Here is a 20,931-nt window from a genome sequence, read left to right as displayed (position 1 = left end):
TTGCAGTAAATTGTTGATATTTTGTCAGTTATTCGTCTAGTTGGTCCAATGTTTGTTTGACCTCTGCTGCTGCTGTATTCTCTAGAAGTTTATGTTGTTGTTCTTGTAGTTTCACACCCATATTCCTACACTCCTCTTCCATAGTGTCAGCATAAATACAATCCATGCTCTACTGCATTCGTTAACAACCCTTACCCATTTATTGGGGCTATCAATGAACACTCTAGTTAGATTACAGAGCTGAAAGCGTTCTGGAATTATCCCTTCCTTCAGCTATTCCGACAAAACATTGTTTTGTCCTTTTGTCTTGATCAGTTTCTCTTTCTTCTGGATTGTGAGGTCTAGATTGTCTTCTATACTTGGTGGACAATCAATTAATAAACTTCTTATAATAGTTGTCCCAAAAAGATAACATGATAACATTTTCCATGACACTTTTAGAAACAACCGGTCTTACAATGTACACCTATGTCTTATAAATATCTGAAGGCGAAACAAAAAGTTTAAATGCATAGAGCCCAACTGATAGAGGGCTGTCCTCTGGCCCAATTCATAATATGGGACGCCTTTAACAAAGTCCCCGCTTACTGGAAATCAGCCAGATATGTTAGCAACACACCTGGGATAGGACTGGATGCATTATGCCATTCCTATCTCTGCATTTATTCCCTTCCGCATGCAAAATCATGAATTTAGACAGCTTCAAAAACATGACTGTGTTGCATATTTTAATTTGAAAAAACATTACACAAATCTCATTGTGGGATTAGCAAGTGATAAAATATACACTAAAACAAATTGATAGATTTACTTAAAAAGGAGCATATGGGCATTCATCATCACAATTCGAAATATATAGACATCTGTAAGTACAGTACAATCAACGAACAATTGTACATCTCATGTGCTATGAGCAGTGGCAGCTGGTGAGCTTCTAATTGGAGGGGTGTAAGTGTTTCCCACGAATATGTGGTTGTGACCAAGCCTAGTGATCTCAAACCAACCAAGGGCAGTTTCGGTCGGTTCTCCCCCAGAGGAAATGTTAAAAATAACTGGTTAAATGGTACATTTGACTGCAGACGTTGTGTGAAACATTTGGTGAAGTGAAAAAAAAGAGAATTAATTTGTAAAGGTTAACAGATTCATGAAACATACACTTCGACAACCCATTGCATGCCCACATACTACATACAAACATGCACATATTCACATGCTGACACATTCATAGAGGTGCACTGAAAAAAACAGTGCAGGCACACATACATCCTAGCACACAAACATACTGTAAATTACATAACTACTAAACCTACCTTCTGACACCGTGAGCACACCACTGCAACATGGCACACAGAGCGTAATGGCCTGCCCTTCTTCTCCTGTGAGCATGGTGACTGACAGGCAACAGCCACTCTCAAGTCAGTCAACATGCTGCTGCTGTACTCTGACTGCACAATAGGAGAGGCAGGATAGTCTCCCTACACCTCGCCAGCCTCTTAATATTGCAATGTATGGGCCTTATTATGTCCTTATAGGTAATTCGTTGGTAAATCTGCCAAATTACTGCCAAACTTGCGTAGCGTTACCGCCACTAGGTCCTGTGAGTTTCCCATGGTATTAAAAGTGGTGTTATGCAGGTGTTAATCCCCATTATCAGAGTCCACAGGTCTCCATGGGGATTTCGGCAGAATTACTACCAGTGTTGATCACCCATAGATTTAAACTTAAAGTGGCAAATTTACAACCAGCATGATGCTGGAGGCAAACCCGTTGCTTTATGGCCAAACCAATTGTTCGGTGGCACAGTTAAAATGGCTGTAACAAACTCTTAATGAGGCCCTATATCTTTTGTGTCGGGTCCTTTGGACTCCATATAATAAATAAGAGAATATGTAGCGTAGGGGCAGGCAGCACATTTGCTCTCCCCACAAAACACCTGGCAGTGATGCCTGGCACTGAATTAAGTGAAAAATGTACGTATAGAATGTAAGTCTAAACACGCATCTCTTCACCCAAAGCAAGGGGTGCGGGTGCCCTGGCATCATAATGGATGAGTCACCACATTTGAGTACAAACTCAGAACTGTGTACCTCAAACAAAGGCCTAATTCATGTGCTGACATACACATAAACAACAAGAAATCTGTGAACACACTGTGTTTCGGTCAAATGGGAGTACAGATTGTCATTCTACCTGCCACATATTTTTATAATTGCCTTTATAAGGACACACAATGTTTTGGTTTCCTTAACAAATCTATTGCAACTAGATTGGTTTTAGTGTTGAGTCACCAAATAGTGTAACAAAGAGGAGCATTCATTGGAATCAAAAATATATCTGAGTTCTATTTGATTATACTGGGCCTCATCACGAGTTGGGCGGTAACGCCGGCGCTAATAGTGCTGGTGCTATCTGCCCTACCGCCAAACCCACCGGCGCTATTAGCGCCGGATCACGGGTTTGGCGGATTTGGAATTCCCCATTCCCCATTGAGCCCATTCAGGAATGCCCCATTCCCCATTGGGCTCAATGTGGAGATTTCCCGCCGGCGGTATGAGCGCGAATTTTTGCCGGATTTCCCCCCAGGTCAGAGCTGGGGAGAAATCCGGCAAAGCCCTGATTTGGTGGACCCTTAAATCCGGCAGTAACAGCGCTACCGCCGGATTTAAGGGTTACAGCCAAACTCGTGATGAGGTCCACTGTGTTTTGTATGATTTATCATTTTACAGAAAGTTACCTGCCCAACTGAAAACCTGTTTTGAAAGGTGTTTGTGATTTTTGGAGACAAGGGGGTGATCTGTAATAGCTACCTTCTATTATTGAAGGACTTGTTTGCTTGTATAAACTGCATAAAACATTTTAAGTCTCCTAAAATAACATAAGCATTTTTCCACAAACGTACAACAGTATGATTTTGATTTAAATTGTGTTATGTGTTTTCTATAGCCACCTTACTATTTCTATAGTACTTGTTTGGCAGATGCATGAATTGTAGATACTTCTTTCTGTAGAACATTATAACAAAATGCATATTTGTCAGTGAATATTCTGCGTAGACCTTTCTTTGTTGTGTCCTAACATGTGTCTGACTACACCTTTGTACAACCCCACTTCCCCACTTCCTACCTTAGTGTGAAGCCAGACTGCTGTCATGTTAGACATTGTGAGAGTCAGAACTAACTTGGTGGAAACCCAAAATATACCCCAGAATTGATCTTCCTAAATCGTCACGGGTGGACTTTGAAAAATCTTCTAACCGAAAATCTCTTGGAAAAAGTTCCTGATATCATCAACGTAAGGTAAAATATTGATGGATATTTGTTCTCACCAATCTATACAAATGTCTACACACGCCCCATTTCTTTAGCATCTTCAGAGGTCTATCTGTAAATACTGAAGAGCTGGAACCTTGTTTTTCAATCTATCATGCCACATATCATGCTAACAACTGCCTTGCATTATCACTACTTCTATAGTATTTGGATATAATATTTAATAAGCTCTTCAAACCACATTCTGTTGCCATTACAACTAGTTACACCATCTTCTCAGAACTATCATATCTGGGCTAGGGACCACCCATACTACTCAATTAGCTCTGATGGAAATGTGGGAAAAGATGCATAACGCAGAAGATAATGCCAGTCTAGTATCATTGGATGATTATTATGAGTGTACTTGTTTTTAAAAACAGTTGTTTCCTTTAAGATACTATGTTCAGGAAATAAAGCATATAGCAAGATAAGACATATTTGTGTTGTTGTGCGGTCCTGCATTCTTCACCTTCAATCTTAAAGTTCTCAAAAAAGGGCAAGTGGAACAAAGAAATGATATAGATAGACTGACAACAATGTAAAATTCATACATGTATGGGTGATTTAAGAAAGCAATGTAAATGGTGGTGTATGGGACCATTTGTAATGTGAAAACTTCTCTCTGTCTCCAGAATGGTTCTGTTTGATTTTGCTGTTGCTCACCACTCCTTTCTGCCTGACTTTTTTGTATCCATATTCTCCATCAGAGTTATAGCTGTACAATGCACACGTCTTGACTTTGGGTGCTCTGTTGATTATTAGAGTCCAAAACTGTCAGTACGAGCTCCTTTCATCCCCACTGTGATTGCCCCATCTGATAATCTGTTTATGGTCTGACAGGTAGGTCTCTATTTCTGAGGCTTCTACACTTAACCGTTCGTGAATCAGTTGAAATCTGGAAATGAATATAATGTAGGGGGAGAATCCCTTGGCTGCCATAGGACCGTTCAATGCATTCTTGTTATAATTTAGGCCATTGTCATTATTACTTCTCAGGGACACCTACTGAGCTCTGTCCTTAACTTGACCCAATATAGCATTATTTCCACATATGTGCAGATCATGGGGCTGATTCGTGGAATTTGTGGGCCGGAAAACAGGGATTTGTACCCAATTCTGCCCACAAATCCCCATTTGTTAAACATGGATTTGCGGGCAGAATGGTGCACAAATCCCAGTTTTTCAGCGCACAAATTCCATGAATCAGCCCCCATGTGTCATATTGATAAATTTTTCAGATTACATCTTTGACATATATCCGCTATCCCATTAACCTGTAACAATTTTTCTGGGGTATATTATAGAGTGCAGTAATATACTGATGATTTTTATATGTGACTGGTATTGCCATTATGTTACCTTATACTGCACTAGTTTTGTTATTTTGTTACATACGTTAAGAGAAATGTTCAAATTGTGCTTTCAACATTGCTCTGCATGTTCTCTTCCTAAGCTATCTTGTCACTGTTATATTGTCTGAATCGTTTGCCCTATTGAGGAGATCAAAATAGCTCGACACTTGACCTTGGTGTGTGGTTGTCGTTATATATGCTTTCTCTAGCTGAACATTTGTCTTTCTCTACCCATAATTCCACTTCAAATATTTACAGCTGGGTGAATTTGAAATGACTTACTCCTGAGCTTTTAAATCAAACCACCTCTTATAGTCCTTCAAGACTGGGTTTAAAGCCCGAGGGCGCAAGAGTCAATGGTGAAGTTGTAGATATCTTACCTTTGATCCTAAAGTCAACCCCTGCCCGACACATACCCTTCTTTCTAATATTACCTTAAGTGTGGTGACTCTGTGAATGTGTAGTTGTCCCTTCCTAGGGTCTAGACCAACGATTTATTTTGTTAGTCTTTTGTTTTATGATGCAATAGAGTCTTGTAAGAGAGACTTCATGGAGTTAAACAAAAAGTTAAACATAGGTAGAGTTATCACTTTAATCATGTTAATTCTTCCTATCATAGTCATTAGAATGTAGCCCAGTACAATTTAGGCCCTTGTTGGTTGATGATTTGAGGGCACACACTTCTTTTTCTGGAAAACTTAAAAATGTAAAGGTATTTCTATCGCAACATAACATTTTGTTGATCTATGAAGTGGTGATTGTGTGTGCCTAGACCACTGCATCAGTTCATATTTATCTGAGATTATCTTGTACCCTGTCATGCTGCCATCCTGTGTTAAGAGAGGTATACTTCTGCTGAGTAAATATTCAGCAGATGATGAGTAGACTAATAAAGTATCAGACTATAGATTTACATGGTGGACCAGTATTTTATCATTAAACAGCAATGAAGTCCTGTTCCTTCTAAATGTTTCTTCCACGGGCTCCATATTCCATTATGATATGGGCAATAGATTTAGTATACATGGTTCCTACATTGTGTTGTACATAACCCAAAAAACATTGATCATGCTCTATTTAGCGCTGTTTCCATGCCAGACGTCAGAATGGCTAATGGTACTCCCTTCTCCTCGACAATTTTGAGTGATCTGACTAGAGTGTGAGTTTGATATGATAATTCGCTACTATGTATGAAACCCTTTTGATATGGGTGTATCTTACTGTTGATATGTTTGTTTAGTCTTGCTGCTTGCATTTTTGTAAATGTATAGTCCATAGGAAAAGGCCTGCATGACAAATTATTTTATGTTGTTGTTCTCTTTTGGTATTACACAAATGTTAAGTTGTTTTCAATGAGGCTTGTATGTTTCTGCATGATGTTACCTGGTTGATTCATTTTGATAAAGTAGTGGTTATACAATTGTTGTGTTTTATTTATGAATTTCATGCTGTCTGCTCCTGTTGATTTAAAAAAAAAATCCTATGCAATTGCTGCTCCCATCGTGTCTTTAGAAATAGCCATATTGGGCCAATATTGGGCCAAATACAGTGGGCTAATATATTCCTTGCTCCTCTTCTGAGGGGGAAATCTCTTTATTAAAGCGATTATTTTCATAGTTTCTAAAGAACTTTAACTTTTCTCTAGATGTGTCCACTAATATTCCTGAGTCATCGTATAACTCTCCTGACTTCAATGTTACTTGTTACTTGTCAGTTTTCTAATATGATAAATGTTTCCTGCAAATACCTCCCACTTCAAATTGTTTGGCTTTTGATGCGTCATATATTTTGTTGCTCTCTTTACTTTCTCTGTTAGTGAATGCAGAGTCTCATTATCTCTCTCTTATTCTTCAGGCTTCTTTGAGGGATATTTTTCCTGTTTGCTAAATAAATAGTGTGCAATATAAACTGCAGTTTATACATACTCTCTCTGTTACATAGTCATATGTTCTCATGATGTGGGCTCAAGTTCCACCTTTAGGATAATTCAGGTAAACTGTGCATATTGTAGTAGTGAGTCTGAAGCATGTGAGGCAACACATATCACGAGTCTAAGCAACATAACACTCATGCTTGAGTGTAATAAGCATCAAAGACATGCCTAGACTTCTATTTCTGGCAAATTGTTTTTCGGTAGGTTGTTGACTGCTTATGGTAGTTTGTATTACCCCTAGTCCTCCCAGTTTGTCACAGTCATCACACAACCTAAATCATCATTAGAAGCAATTACAATTCCAACAGAGGAAAGAGGCAAAGTGTGTGGCCTATCACCATGGTGTTCTGTCCATGACCTGCCTGGTACCACTGTCAGACACTAAAACATTTAAGAGTGGAGACCACTCGACTCTTAGCAAGGGATGTGCAAGACAGTCCAAATTTCCAGAAATTATCTCCGGCAACAATCGAGTGGATACATCTCCAGCCCAAACTGTGGAGGGTAGACATCATGTCCAATACAACAAAATACATAGAAACAAAGGCTGCAAAAAGAACAGCACATAACACAGAGCCTGTCAAAATACTTGGCTTCATATACTAGAATTAAGGTACAATGGAGTTCCAACACTCTTATAAGATGTGGGATACTACATCTCAATAGTGCCCTAAAACATGTTTCATTCTTTTATTGGGGCATCACCAATGACACAGTGCACACAGCCACCCAAAAGCAGTACACGCGATACATATTTCCTTTTAATTATCGGATGTGGGACAAATTCCTTATACCTTTGAAGAGATTGAAGAAGAGGATGGATTACCGATGGAAAACCACAGAACTCACAACCATGCCATAGCACATGGTAACCTTCAGATGTACAGAACAGTAATTGACCAGGATGAGTTACTTAGGATTCTGTACCCTAATTCAGAAAATAACTACTCTGAAGTGTTTTACTTTTCTCAGTAGTAAGCTATACATATATATGTTATCTAATGTACAGCATCAAAAAGGAATTACAAAGTGCCACATGCAGTCAGAAAGAAATAAATAGTGACTCTTTAAGCAGAAATCCAATGCCTAGTGCCAGCCGACAAGATGTCCTTTCCAAGAACCAATCCCAGGGATCCCACTTATCTTGGCCCTGTTTCCTGAAAAATAGATGATTTCTTGTGAAAACAAGAATATGCAGCCAACCTTCATAGTCCAGAAGAACCAAAGTTGGCCACACAATTTTCCCACACATAAAGCAATAAGAACTGTTTGCATAACATTGAGAACCTATACCTCAATGTAACAGCTAAAAACCAAAGACCTTTCAACATCGACTGGAAGGATCTGAGTCCTGCAAAACCAAACCATTCATTGCCTCTGGGATGAATTGGCTATAAAGGCACTCATGTTACTTGGAAAGAGGCCTGATAATGATGGAATACTTTACAGTCTCGGTAGTTCCAAAGAAAAACCAACAATGTTGCACTAAGAAGATTAATAAGGAGCAAGTGCTACGATATTCTTTTGCGTCGTCCTCGGGACCAAAGTTTTCGAGGTTGAGGGGCATGCGTAATTCTAAACCTGTAAAGGGAAATTCTTTAGATAGCTTGGGATAGGATAAATGCAACTATCTGGAAGATAGATATCTTGGAGCCGCTGACCTGCCTGCTCCCCAATATATTACAGAAAGTTTTGCAAATCACTGAGATTTCAACAACCCCATCATGAAGAGAATTGAAAATGAACATTGCTCCTTCATGAAATATAAAAAAGTGTATCTTGATCAAAATAATTCTGACTGATGGCTTTTCATGTAGGATTCCATTATACCTTCCATACACTCACAGGAGCATGACTGATACAAAATCTTACCAGCAACTTTGAAAATCATAAAACATGACCACTAATGTGCATGTCATTTATGTATAAAACGAATTGGGGGGTTTTGAACAGCTTTGATTTTGAACTATGCACGCTGAGTTGAAAATAAATCAATTTAGAAATTAATCCCATATCAAAGGACCGATGTTGACCTTATTACAAAAAAGAACCCTGCATGTCCTCTCCTAGTTCCATCTTTAGCTAATCTACAAAACGCTACACGGTAAGCTGCACACCATACAGAACAGAGCACCTAAGGACTTTTGTGACTTGAGTTTACATTGCAATATCTCCTAAATCTGAAATATCATTTAACACAGGAGATGTGAAGGCTGTAGTCCTCCTGACAATAATATCATAGCATGTATTGCAAGAGGAAGCAGGGCTGTGGAATATGAAACAGCAAGACCCAGCATCTGCGTGCTCAAGAATCCAGTCATGCAGCCTTTCTGAAGTTAACACAACCAGCCAATTCTTCTGCAGAAGGGTGCAGCTGCACAGCAACATCTCAGTTTCTGAACATGACACAGATTATCTGGGCAGGAGAAGATCATTATAGAGAGTTTATCAAAAAGGAAATATCCTCCCCTGTACATGGGCAGAGAGAAGGGGAGTGTCTGGCACTCATGATATAATTGTTTTTCTTTAATATAATGTGTATAGTAGTTCAACAAACTATTTCACATAGCACATAAAATCTCCTATACAAACATAAACATATATAATGTTCTATTCTTAACAGGCACACAATGTTAACACATATATAAAAACTGCCAACACTGAACAAAACGTTACTTCATATAATTTTAGAGTGCTGATCCCTCTTCAAATTTTGCAACTGCCACCTTCCATATATTACATAAGGCAATCATCAAGAGACATTGCACGAATTAAGAGAGAATTTCCAAAATGCCTCTTCACATATTCCCTGTGCTCTGTGAACAAATCACACCAACAGTTTTAAATATGTTGCTTACAACTTTTCAGAAGAGGTTAGAATTGTCATGTTCTGTACGGCAGATCCTTATCCTGGGAAGTACTTCAACATGGCCGCCATATCTGGCGATCATAGCACACACAACAGTCTAGATGTTCTATCCCAGAACACATTGCAGCTCACTGAAGTCACATCCTCCCAAGCAGCTTATCAACAGAATCCTCAAAGAGTCCAGTGCGTTGCTACTCTCATAGGAGTATACAAGCGCTACGTGAGTTAGTTTGTTACAGTTTACCTATCCTTGCTTCCTTATTCCTGACTCCTTCTGACACTCTCTTACCTCGCTATTCTCCCTTCTATTCTTGATCTGCAGACCGCTACGGCAGTACAAGAAAAGACGTTACCAGACCTCGGATGAGCTAAACCACGCCCCTTAGGAGCGCGGTTCCAGCCCAATTTCTCTTTTGTTCGGAATTCAGATCCTCGCTCTCCACGAGGTATTCCGTACGCTTTATATTAATCCTTCTTCCATCGGCAGTCTAGGGATTTCCGTAATCGGTTGTTCCCTTTTCATGTTTTCATTCTAGCGCGGTTACCTACCTCAACACCCCAGGCTAACTGCCACTCCCCCGTGAGCAGTCTCCGGGAGGCTTCCTTTGTTTACAAACTGGTAGGCTTTATATTTTGTGGTTTTACTGCTATTGTTTTGTGATCTTTAGCTATTTCTTCTTCTACCCTGTCTTTTCTATTCTACTGTTTTCCTTAGCCCATCGATTCAGTATTTCTGGGAACTCCAGGTTACCTCTCCCTTCCTTCACATCGATTTCCCAGGACGCCTCTCTTCCTACTAACTGGGGGTAAGATCAGGGCTTTAAGTGGGCCGGGGCCTGCCGGGGCTGGGCCCCGGCAGGCTCCGAAATTTCGTTTTGAGGCGGGGCCCTGCCGGGGCCCACTAATCTCCCCTGGCAGCCCCGGCCAATACACGAAAAGGCATTTTTTTCTACAGCCTGATGCTCTCGCTCGTGTGCGAGAGATTCAGGCTTCAGAAAAAAATGCCTTTCAGCCATAATGGTGGCGCCGCACCTGCGAGACATCCCTTTAATTAAGTTATGCACGTGGGCCGGCGCCACCATTATGGAGAAAACGTGAGGCCGCTGGAAGCAGAGGCCTTGCTTTCTAAATACTGAAGCTCCCGCGGATTCGCGGGAGTTTCAGTATTTAGGAAAAAGGCCTCTGCTTCCAGCGGCCTCACCCTTTCAACCTTAATGGTGACGCTGCCCCTCCCCAGCTGGCGAGGGGCAGCACCACCATTAAGGCTGAATAGGCGAGGCGCTGTCCCCTGCCAGGCAAGCCTATAGAAAATAAATACAGAGATTAGCACCCTCTCCCCCATAGGGGGAGAGGGTGCTAATCTCTACAAAAGGCTGCCTGGCAGGGGTGCCAGTAGCCCATTGAGCCGGGCTCGTCAAGGGGGCGTGGCCTAACTGGCCATCAAGATCCCCGCTGTAAGGCGACACACCCTCGAAGAGCCCCGGCTCCATTTGTAGTGCCACTTAAGGCACTGGGTAAGATATAGAACAGAAGATACAAAGGGGGTCCGGCAAACTGATAGACAAGGAAATTATATCCTACTCTAACCTAATCTAACCTTATCTTCTTAGCCAGACCTTAGTCTCAATTGCTAAGAAGCTCCCAACCACAGAAGGCGGAATTGCATCCCGCGCTGGAACATCTCGGGGAGACAACGCTGTCTAGCAGCTCTCCACAGGGTTTTTTCCCCCGTGAGGGTTTCCCTGGGAACCTCCTGGGGATCAAGCCTTTGAGCAGGACTCCGTAGGGGTTTTCAGGGGAATTCCTAATTACTGCAGGGAAAGTCAGAGAGATCCATTCCAGGCATTCACCGGGCCACAGGACATTTCTCTTCGTTCATCCAGTCCAGGTAGGTGATTTTCTGTTTTCCTTCTCTGTTCACCTGGAGCAATTGACATTTATATCTAACAAAGTATAATCGTTGACAGTTAGCAACGCCCAAAAAAAAGTAGTCAGCAGTTGCTGACTAGCTCCAAGTGATTAGAGTCGGTTCCAGAGAACCCCCTAAAATGGATCCTCAACAACAGCAGATCCAGCAGCTAATAGCTGCGGTACAATCATTAACTACTGAGGTGCAACAACTTAAGCAGGAGAATAATACCCTACGACAACACCAACAACAGGCAGCTCAGCAGGTAGCCCAGCAGGCCGTAGCCTCTCGCGTACCTCATTGTTCAGAGGTTCCTCCTGGCCCTTTACCAGGCGGCCAGTTTGATGGGAACCCCCATAAGGTCAAAGAATTCCTAGACTCTTGTGCAGTACAGTTTATGTTCAAGGGGGCATTTTTTCATACCGATCGAGACCGTGTGGGTTACATGGTCTCACAAATGACAGGACCGGCCTTAGCCTGGGCAACCCCTTTGATTACTAGCAATAATCCCATCCTGGACTCTCATATGGCCTTTTGTAACAGCATTCACACCATGTTCGGCCGACAAGAAATCCGGGTGGCCTCCCAAGAACACCTCCTTGATTTCAAACAAGGAAATCTAGATATACTGACCTATATTACTAAATTTAAGCAGATGGCAAGTGAGACCACCTGGTCCGACGATGCACAGGTTATGATCTTTAGGAGAGGGTTATCAGAAGAACTTAAGGACAAAGTGTCCAGAGTATCACGGCCCACCAATCTAACAGAATTCATTGCTCTAGTTCTACAGTTAGATTACTGTATGAAGGAGAGACTGTTAGAAAGGAGAAAAGGCCGGACTCCTTGATTCGCATCTAACTTTCCTCACTCGCCCAGGACTCAGGCTACAGAAGAACCTATGCAGTTAGGGTCAACTTCAAGAGGGCCTTTAACGCCAGAAGAACGGAATCGCAGAAAGACCTTAGGCTTGTGTATGTACTGTGGCGCCAATACACATACTGTACAAGACTGCCCGATTACACCGCCTAGGCGCTCGGGAAACACCAGCGCCCGTTCGTAAGAGGAACCATGATCCGGGATCCCACTCTTCAACCGGGTTCCTCACAGTCTTTTCATTCTTCAATGTGTACCAGTCATCCTGATACCAACATGGTAGTGTTAAGGATTTCATTTTCCTTTGGAGATTTTACAGGATATTCCAGCACTTATCGACAGAGGAGCTGCAGGGAACTTCATTCACAATCACTGGGCTGCTTTGCATGGTATGCCACACTCCTCAAAGGCAGAATCAATACCAGTGGAAAGCGTTGATGGGAGTCCATTAGTGTCAGGACCTATCAAAGACCAGACCAGCCCTCTGTTGATGTCCATTGCATCTCATCGGGAGAGTCTCACCCTGGATATCATTCGAGCGGCTCATCATCCCATCATCTTGGGTATACCTTGGCTCAAAAAGCACAATCCATTCATAAACTGGACCGCAGGATCTTTTTTTTTAGGGTCAGAATATTGTCTGACACATTGCATAGGGGATCAACAGAAAGTACTGGTAGACTCAATGTCCACTCTCCAGGGGTCACCAGGGGTTACAACTCTAAACCACATTGCAGGTCTCCCAGAAGCATACCAACAATACCGAGAGGTATTTGCCGCTACTGAATACAATCAATTACCTCCTCACAGAAGAGATGATTGTATAATTGAGCTGATTCCAAATCAACCTTTACCTTTTGGTCGGATGTACATTCTATCAAATAACGAAAAAGAGGTTTTACGAGACTACCTTAGAACCAATTTAATGAATGGATTGATCACAGAGTCAACCTCACCAGCAGCCACTTCCCTGTTCTTTGTTGCAAAGAAGAACACTGCTGAACTCCGTCCTTGCATAGACTTTCGGGGACTAAATAAGATCACAGTCCCCGATAAGTATCCGATGCCCTTAATCCCTGACATCTTGGAGGCCGTTAAAGGGGCCACCATCTATTCAAAATTAGACGTCAAAGGAGCTTACCACCTAATCTGAATAAAATCAGGGGACGAATGGAAAACGGTATTTCGAACCCCTTTTGGCCACTTCCAATATAGAGTGATGCCTTTTGGCCTTTCAATCGCTCCTGCTATCTTCCAACGATTTATGGACCATCTGTTCGCCGACCTCCTCCTTCACAACGTCGTCTATTTAGATGACATTTTAGTCTATTCCAACACAGCCCAGGAACATGAGAAACATGTTGAAGAGGTTCTACGGCGACTCCAGCAGAATCATTTATACTGCAAGCTGGAAAAGTGCTCTTTCCACCAGCCCCAGGTTACTTATTTGGGGTATGTTCTATCCGCAAAGGGAATAGCTATGGACCTGGAGAAGGTGTCCGCTGTGCAGGACTGGCCAACGCCTGCCTCCTGCAAAGACATTCAACGTTTTGTGGGGTTTTCGAACTTCTACCGACGATTTATACCTGAATTCTCCAGACTAACACAGCCTTTGACGAATCTTCTGAAGAAAGGGGTCCCTTTTCTTTGGACAGAAACTACAGATAAAGCCTTTAAAAGGCTTAAGGAGCTTTTTACCTCAGCACCAGTGTTGTTAACCCCTGATCAGAACCGTCGGTTCATTGTGGAAACCGACGCCTCACGATATGCTCTAGGGGCTGTCTTGCTTCAAATAGACAACTCAGATCTTGAACGACCTGTAGCGTACCTGTCCAAAACCCTTGCTCCGGCGGAGCTAAACTATACAGTACTGGAGAAAGAGTTATTGGCAATCAAACGTGCATTCGAAGTATGGCGCCATCTACTACTGGGAGCCAAGTTTCCGGTAGAAGTCCGGACAGATCATCATAACCTCAGGATCCTACAATATGCCCAAACATGTAACAGCCGTCAAGCGTGATGGGCTCATTTCTTTTCTCCATTTCGAATCACGTTCACATTCATCCCAGGAAAGGAAAATCTAAAGGCCGATGCTCTATCCCGTAAGGAACAGCTTCCGAACAACCCTTTCAGGTCTGAACCCATCTTTCCTTGTATGGCTCTGGGACTGCACACGGTGCCCGATTTTCTCTCACGTCTGAAATCACAATCCTGTCCAACTGCAAAGAAAGAAATACCACGGTCTACACAACTGGCGTTAACTTTGGAAGACGGTTGCTATTTCTTTGGACACAGGGCATATATTCCGACACAAACACTTCAGGAAGAAGTTCTCAATATGTGCCACAGTTCAAAATCAGCTGGACATAGGGGCTTTGCCTCCACCGAAGAATTGGTTTCTCGTTTCTTTTGGTGGCCATCATTGAGAAAGGACATAAAAGAATATGTTAAATCATGCCCTCTATGTCTCCAAACTAAAACGTCTTGGCAAGCCCCTCTAGGACTTCTGGTCAAGATGCCTTTGCCCACATGACCGTGGCAAATAATATCCACAGACTTCATAGTGGACCTACCACCATCACGAGGATGCTCGGCCATAATGGTAACAATAGATACTTTTACTAAAATGGCACATTTCATCCCACTTGCCCGAGGGCCTTCTGCTGCCTTGATGGCTTGCATCTTCATCAACCACATATTCACCTTACATGGCTTACCAGAGACAATCATTTCGGACAGAGGTTCACAATATACTTCACAGTATTGGAAACTTGTCTGCCGTCATCTTGGAATCTCACGGGCTCTCAGTTCAGGCTATCACCCCCAATCCAACGGCCAGACAGAAAGGCTCAATCAAACCTTGGAAGGATACCTCAGGAGCTATGTCTCCGCGGCTCAGGATGATTGGAAGGATCTATTACCTTTAGCCGAGTTTGCTTATAACAACTCTTTTCACTCGGCAATCTGTACTTCTCCATTCCATTGCTCCTATGGGTTCAACCCATCATCCTTTCCCACCTTGAAGAAGTCTGAGTCCAAATTTCCAGATGTAGATTGCCTGATGGACCAAATCCGGCAGGGTCATCGCACAGCTATCACTGCGCTTCGACAGTCCCAGGAAAGAACAAAGCATTTTGCGGACCGTCACCGGTCTCCAGCCCCGATAATCAAACCAGGAGATTGGGTTTGGCTGTCATTGCGCTTTCTCCCTCGGCATCTAGTGCCGTCCAAACTTTCTCCCCGATATTTTGGGCCATTCCAGGTGATCGCAGCGAAAGGATCAGTTTCCTTCAAACTCCGTCTACCGAGCACCTGGGCTCGCATCCATTCGGTGTTTCACGTATCTCAATTAAAACCAGACAATCGGAGTTCCTTTCACCCAAAAACCTCTACTCGTCCTCCACCAGTTATGGTCGCATCCGGACCAGAATTCGAGGTCAAAGAGATATGTGACTCACGGTATCACCGGGGTCATTTACAATATCTTATAGACTGGAAAGGCTACACACCCACGGATCGGAGTTGGGAACCTGAATCAGCTGTACACGTGCCCAAATTAGTAAAAAAGTTTCATCTCTTGCATCCGGACAAGCCAGGAGGGAGCGGCCCTAAGAAGGGACATACTGTCATGTTCTGTACGGCAGATCCTTATCCTGGGAAGTACTTCAACATGGCCACCATATCTGGCGATCATAGCACACACAACAGTCTAGATGTTCTATCCCAGAACACATTGCAGCTCACTGACGTCACATCCTCCCAAGCAGCTTATCAACAGAATCCTCCAAGAGTCCAGTGCGTTGCTACTCTCATAGGAGTATACAAGCGCTACGTGAGTTAGTTTGTTACAGTTTACCTATCCTTGCTTCCTTATTCCTGACTCCTTCTGACACTCTCTTACCTCGCTATTCTCCCTTCTATTCTTGATCTGCAGACCGCTACAGCAGTACGAGAAAAGACGTTACCAGACCTCGGATGAGCTAAACCACGCCCCTTAGGAGCGCGGTTCCAGCCCAGTTTCTCTTTTGTTCGGAATTCAGATCCTCGCTCTCCACGAGGTATTCCGTACGCTTTATATTAATCCTTCTTCCATCGGCAGTCTAGGGATTTCCGTAATCAGTTGTTCCCTTTTCATGTTTTCATTCTAGCGTGGTTACCTACCTCAACACCCCTGGCTAACTGCCACTACCCCGTGAGCAGTCTCCGGGAGGCTTCCTTTGTTTACAAACTGGTAGGCTTTATATTTTGTGGTTTTGCTACTATTGTTTTGTGATTTTTAGCTATTTCTTCTTCTACCCTGTCTTTTCTATTCTACTGTTTTCCTTAGCCCATCGATTCAGTATTTCTGGGAACTCCAGGTTACCTCTCACTTCCTTCACATCGATTTCCCAGGACGCCTCTCTTCCTACTAACTGGGGGTGAGATATAGAACAAGAAGATACAAAGGGGGTCTGGCAAACTGATAGACAAGGAAATTATATCCTACTCTAACCTAATCTAACCTTATCTTCTTAGCCAGACCTTAGTCTCAATTGTTAAGAAGCTCCCAACCACAGAAGGCGGAATTGCATCCCGCGCTGGAACATCTCGGGGAGACAATGCTCTCTAGCAGCTCTCCGCAGGGTTTTTTCCCCCGTGAGGGTTTCCCTGGCAACCTCCCGGGGATCAAGCCTTTGAGCAGGACTCCGGAGGGGTTTTCAGGGGAATTCCTAATTACTGCAGGGAAAGTCAGAGAGATCCATTCAGGCATTCACCGGGCCACAGGACATTTCTCTTCGTTCATCCAGTCCAGGTAGGTGATTTTCTGTTTTCCTTCTTTGTTCACCTGGAGCAATTGACATTTATATCTAAAAAAAGTATAATCGTTGACAAGAATATGTTGAGCAGTTTCCATCACCTATGGCTTCAAACATGCTCAGCATTTAAGTAGATTAGACTGTGCAGATGTGTATATATAGCAAGTCCAGCTATGCCTCTGATATCTCTTAAGATGTTCTAAGTGAGAAACATTGTCAATCCAGTCCCTCGTCCTTATTTTATTAGCAAACTCCTCTTTCAATTTAAAGAAGTCCAACGACCAGTTAGGAATCCAATTCAGTTGTTCAAACAAATCTAATGACACTTTTGCGCAGGCATGAAGTCTGTTTCCCTTGGTGTTGTTACTTATAAGCTGCACCATAAGCTTTAATAATGGACACTTCAGGTCTTTCCATGCCTTTATCAGCGATGTTGCGTAGTAATACGCGGTTCAACGCATGCGCGGCCCATAACGAGGCTCGCACATGCGCGTTTTCAAGAAAGACGGTCCCGGCCGGCAGTTCGTGCCGGAGACCAGAGCAGCAACACGTCTCCGGCGTGTCTCTTAGCGTGCGCGCTGCGTGTGTGTGTGTGTGTGCCTACAGGTGGGGCCTGCCATCGCCCCACACCATCACACTGGCGACGAGGACGGCGCGGGAGCAGTTCTCCGCTCCGGTAGCATCCAGAGAGGAGAACGCTGCTCCGTGTCGGCACGGGCTCACACGTGTGGCCGGCGGCCATTTTGGATCGAGCACAGAACGCAGTGGTTGTGGCCCGTGAGGGTGCTCGTGCACCACCTGCAATTCACACCGAGTACAGTGAATTTTTGGACCCTCCACAGCCTGTGCAGCCGCAAGGTTGTGGTATTCTGTCAAGACAACAGAAAAAAGAAGAAAGAGTGGCACCAGTGAAGATGTTGCGCCAAGGGTGTTCCGGGGCCCTGTCTTCAAAGCAGTTCAACGTACTCCTGTAAGTACCACACAAGGAAATGGGAGAGGAAGATGAACAGGATGGTGCTCCTGCCCCCATCCCTCGCAGGGTGAACAGTACACTGGCCCCCATGCCCGAATTTGATACCACGGGCCCACCTTCCAAGTTGGGGCCTAAATGGCTCCTGTGGGTGAAGAGGTTGGAGATGTTCTTCACAGCCTCGGGGATCACGGAGGACGAAGAACGAATTGCAATCATGGTGTACTCGGCAGGGGCCGAGGTGCACAAGATATATGACTCTCTGAACATTCCGGTTGCTACGTATGCGGCAGTGAAGCTGGCGCTCCGAAATCATTTTCTGCCAATGGCGAATGTAGACTTTGATAGATTCGTCATGAGTGCAGAAAGACAGCGAGAGGAAGAGTCACTGGATCAATTCTGTGCACGACTCAGAGTTCTAGCAAGCTCCTGTAGATGGGGAAATGAAGAGGAGATGGTTCGGAATCAGTTGTTGCAGGGCTGCAGCTCTGGTAAATTGAGGAGGCAGGTATTGAGGGAACCTGGCTTGACCCTACAACAGATTCTGGACACAGGAAGGGCCTATGAGCTGGCTGACGCGAGGGGTGCGAAAATGGATGCAGCCACGCATGGGAGGAACGAAGGTGAGGCTTTTGCAATTGGCCGCAATAACCCAGGAAAGTCAAGGTGGACGTCAAGAGGAGGTGATAACCCGGGGGGGCGAGCGGGTATGACCTGCCACATGCGGGCGACTGTCCAGCCAAATCGAGGACCTGTGGCCGGTGTAACACCCCAGGACATTATGCTAGGGTTTGCAGGGCATCAGCACCTGTCGCCGTGTCGCAAGGGCCCGAAAGGGTTGCCAGAGGCGCCGCTCGGTGAGTGAGGGGTGTATCATCCATTGAACAAGGCGTACAGGACCTGAACATCGCCGAGGAGGAGGAGGAGGAAGACGAAATCTTCTTCATCTCGGCCATAGCCGAAGGCCCAGGCAGGAGAAGACAACCCAAGTGCACAGTGAACATTGGGGAGACACTGACACCGGTCTTGATAGACACTGGGGCGTCCGTCTGTGTGCTGGCTACGGAACACTACAATGCACTCCCTGGTCCACCAGGCCTAGCAGAGTCCACAGCACGGATATACGCTTTGGAAGGACAAACACCGCTTCCCATCCAAGGAGTATTCGTTGCTCCAGTCACTCACTGACAAAATAGAATAAGGGCACGATTCTTTGTCAGAGATGTGAGCCCGCATTCCCTTCTGAGTTGTGCAGCGGCTGAGGCACTGGACCTGGTACACTTCTCATTTGCAGTCTATCACACCGACTTGGAAAATTTGTTGAGTCATTTTGAAACGATATTCCGAGGGATAGGGAAACTAAAGGCTGACCCAATACGCCTCCACATCGATGGGTCTGTGAGACCAACGGCTCTAAAGCACCGCCGCGTCCCTTTCCATCTGAGGGCACACGTGGAACGCGAGCTGCAATCCCTGATGGACAAGGACATAATTGAGAAGGTAGAGGGCCCCACCCCGTAGGTCTCCCCGATCGTGGTAGCCCCAAAGCCCAAACAACTGGGTGCGGTACGCATCTGCGTGGACATGAGGCTTCCTAACCTAGCGATCAAAAGAGAGCGCCACATAACACCCACCCTGGACGACATCATTGGGGAGCTTGAAGGGGCGAAAGTCTTCTCAAAACTGGATTTGAGGTCTGGGTACCATCAGTTAGAGCTCCACCCCAAGTCAAGATACATCACGACGTTTACGACGCATGAGGGGTTATACCAATATAAAAGACTCCGGTTTGGTATCTCTTCCGCGGCAGAGGTCTTCCAGAACACCATCAGGGGAGCCCTGTCCGGACTCAAGGGAGTGATAAACATGTCGGACGACATTCTGCTCTTTGCTCGTTCCGAAGCTGAACACCTAAAGCGCCTGGAAAACACACTGGTGAGGTTGCGTGACCTAGGGCTGACACTGCACAAAGAGAAGTGTGAGTTCTTGAGGGACAGGCTGGAATTTTACGGGTTCGTCTTACACGCGGGGGGCATATCACCTGATCCAGAGAAAGTGAAGGATATCCGGGAAGAGACCCCCGCCAACAACACCTTCCGAAATCAGAAGCTTCCTGGGTATGGTGACGTATTGTGGTCGCTTCATCCGCGATCTAGCCTCCCTGTTGGAGCCCCTGAGAGCACTAACCAGAAACGACATCGCCTGGAACTGGGGGGACAAAGAACAGAGGGCTTTCGACAACATCAAAAGTGCCCTATCGGAACAAGAAACAATGGCATACTTTAATCCGGATCGGGAGTCCGAAATTGACGTCGATGCCAGCCCCGTAGGACTGGGGGCTGTCCTCATGCAGGCCGACAAACAAGGAACCATGAGGCCCATCGCATATGCCAGCAAAGCGCTTACAGAGACGGTGAGACGGTACTCTCAGATCGAGCGGGAAGCTCTAGCCATCTTATGGGGGCGCAAGCACTTCCGGATATATATATTGGGAAAACCGGTCGTGGTGGTAACTGACCACAAGCCTCTCATCGCGATCCTGTCTGGAACATCATCCAAACCACTGCCTAGAATAGAGAGATGGATGTTGTTGTTAATGGAGTACGGGGTCAAACTGCTGTATTGACCAGGCCCTGACAACCCGGCAGACTACCTGTCCCGCCATCCAGGTGCGGGGAGGCCAAAAGACACAGTGGAAGTGGCAGAGGGTGTTGAAGCGATACATCTCGCGGTCGAATCGGCGTTGCCCGTTGCCCGTTGCCCTATCCCGCCAGGAGATCGCCGAAGACTCCAACATGGACGAGACATTCGCAAGGATCAAGGTTGCTATGGCAAATGAAGAATGGCTTGAGGTCCTCCAGGACAACTCACGAAGGAATGCAGGGGCTCAGAAAGACCTGCAGGCCCTCTGGAAA

The sequence above is a fragment of the Ambystoma mexicanum genome, chromosome 7q, assembly GCF_040938575.1.
Source record: "Ambystoma mexicanum isolate Mex_15411 chromosome 7q, UKY_AmexF1_1, whole genome shotgun sequence".
In the NCBI taxonomy this organism is placed as follows: Eukaryota; Metazoa; Chordata; class Amphibia; order Caudata; family Ambystomatidae; genus Ambystoma; species Ambystoma mexicanum.
Note: the sequence above shows the minus strand (reverse complement) of the source record.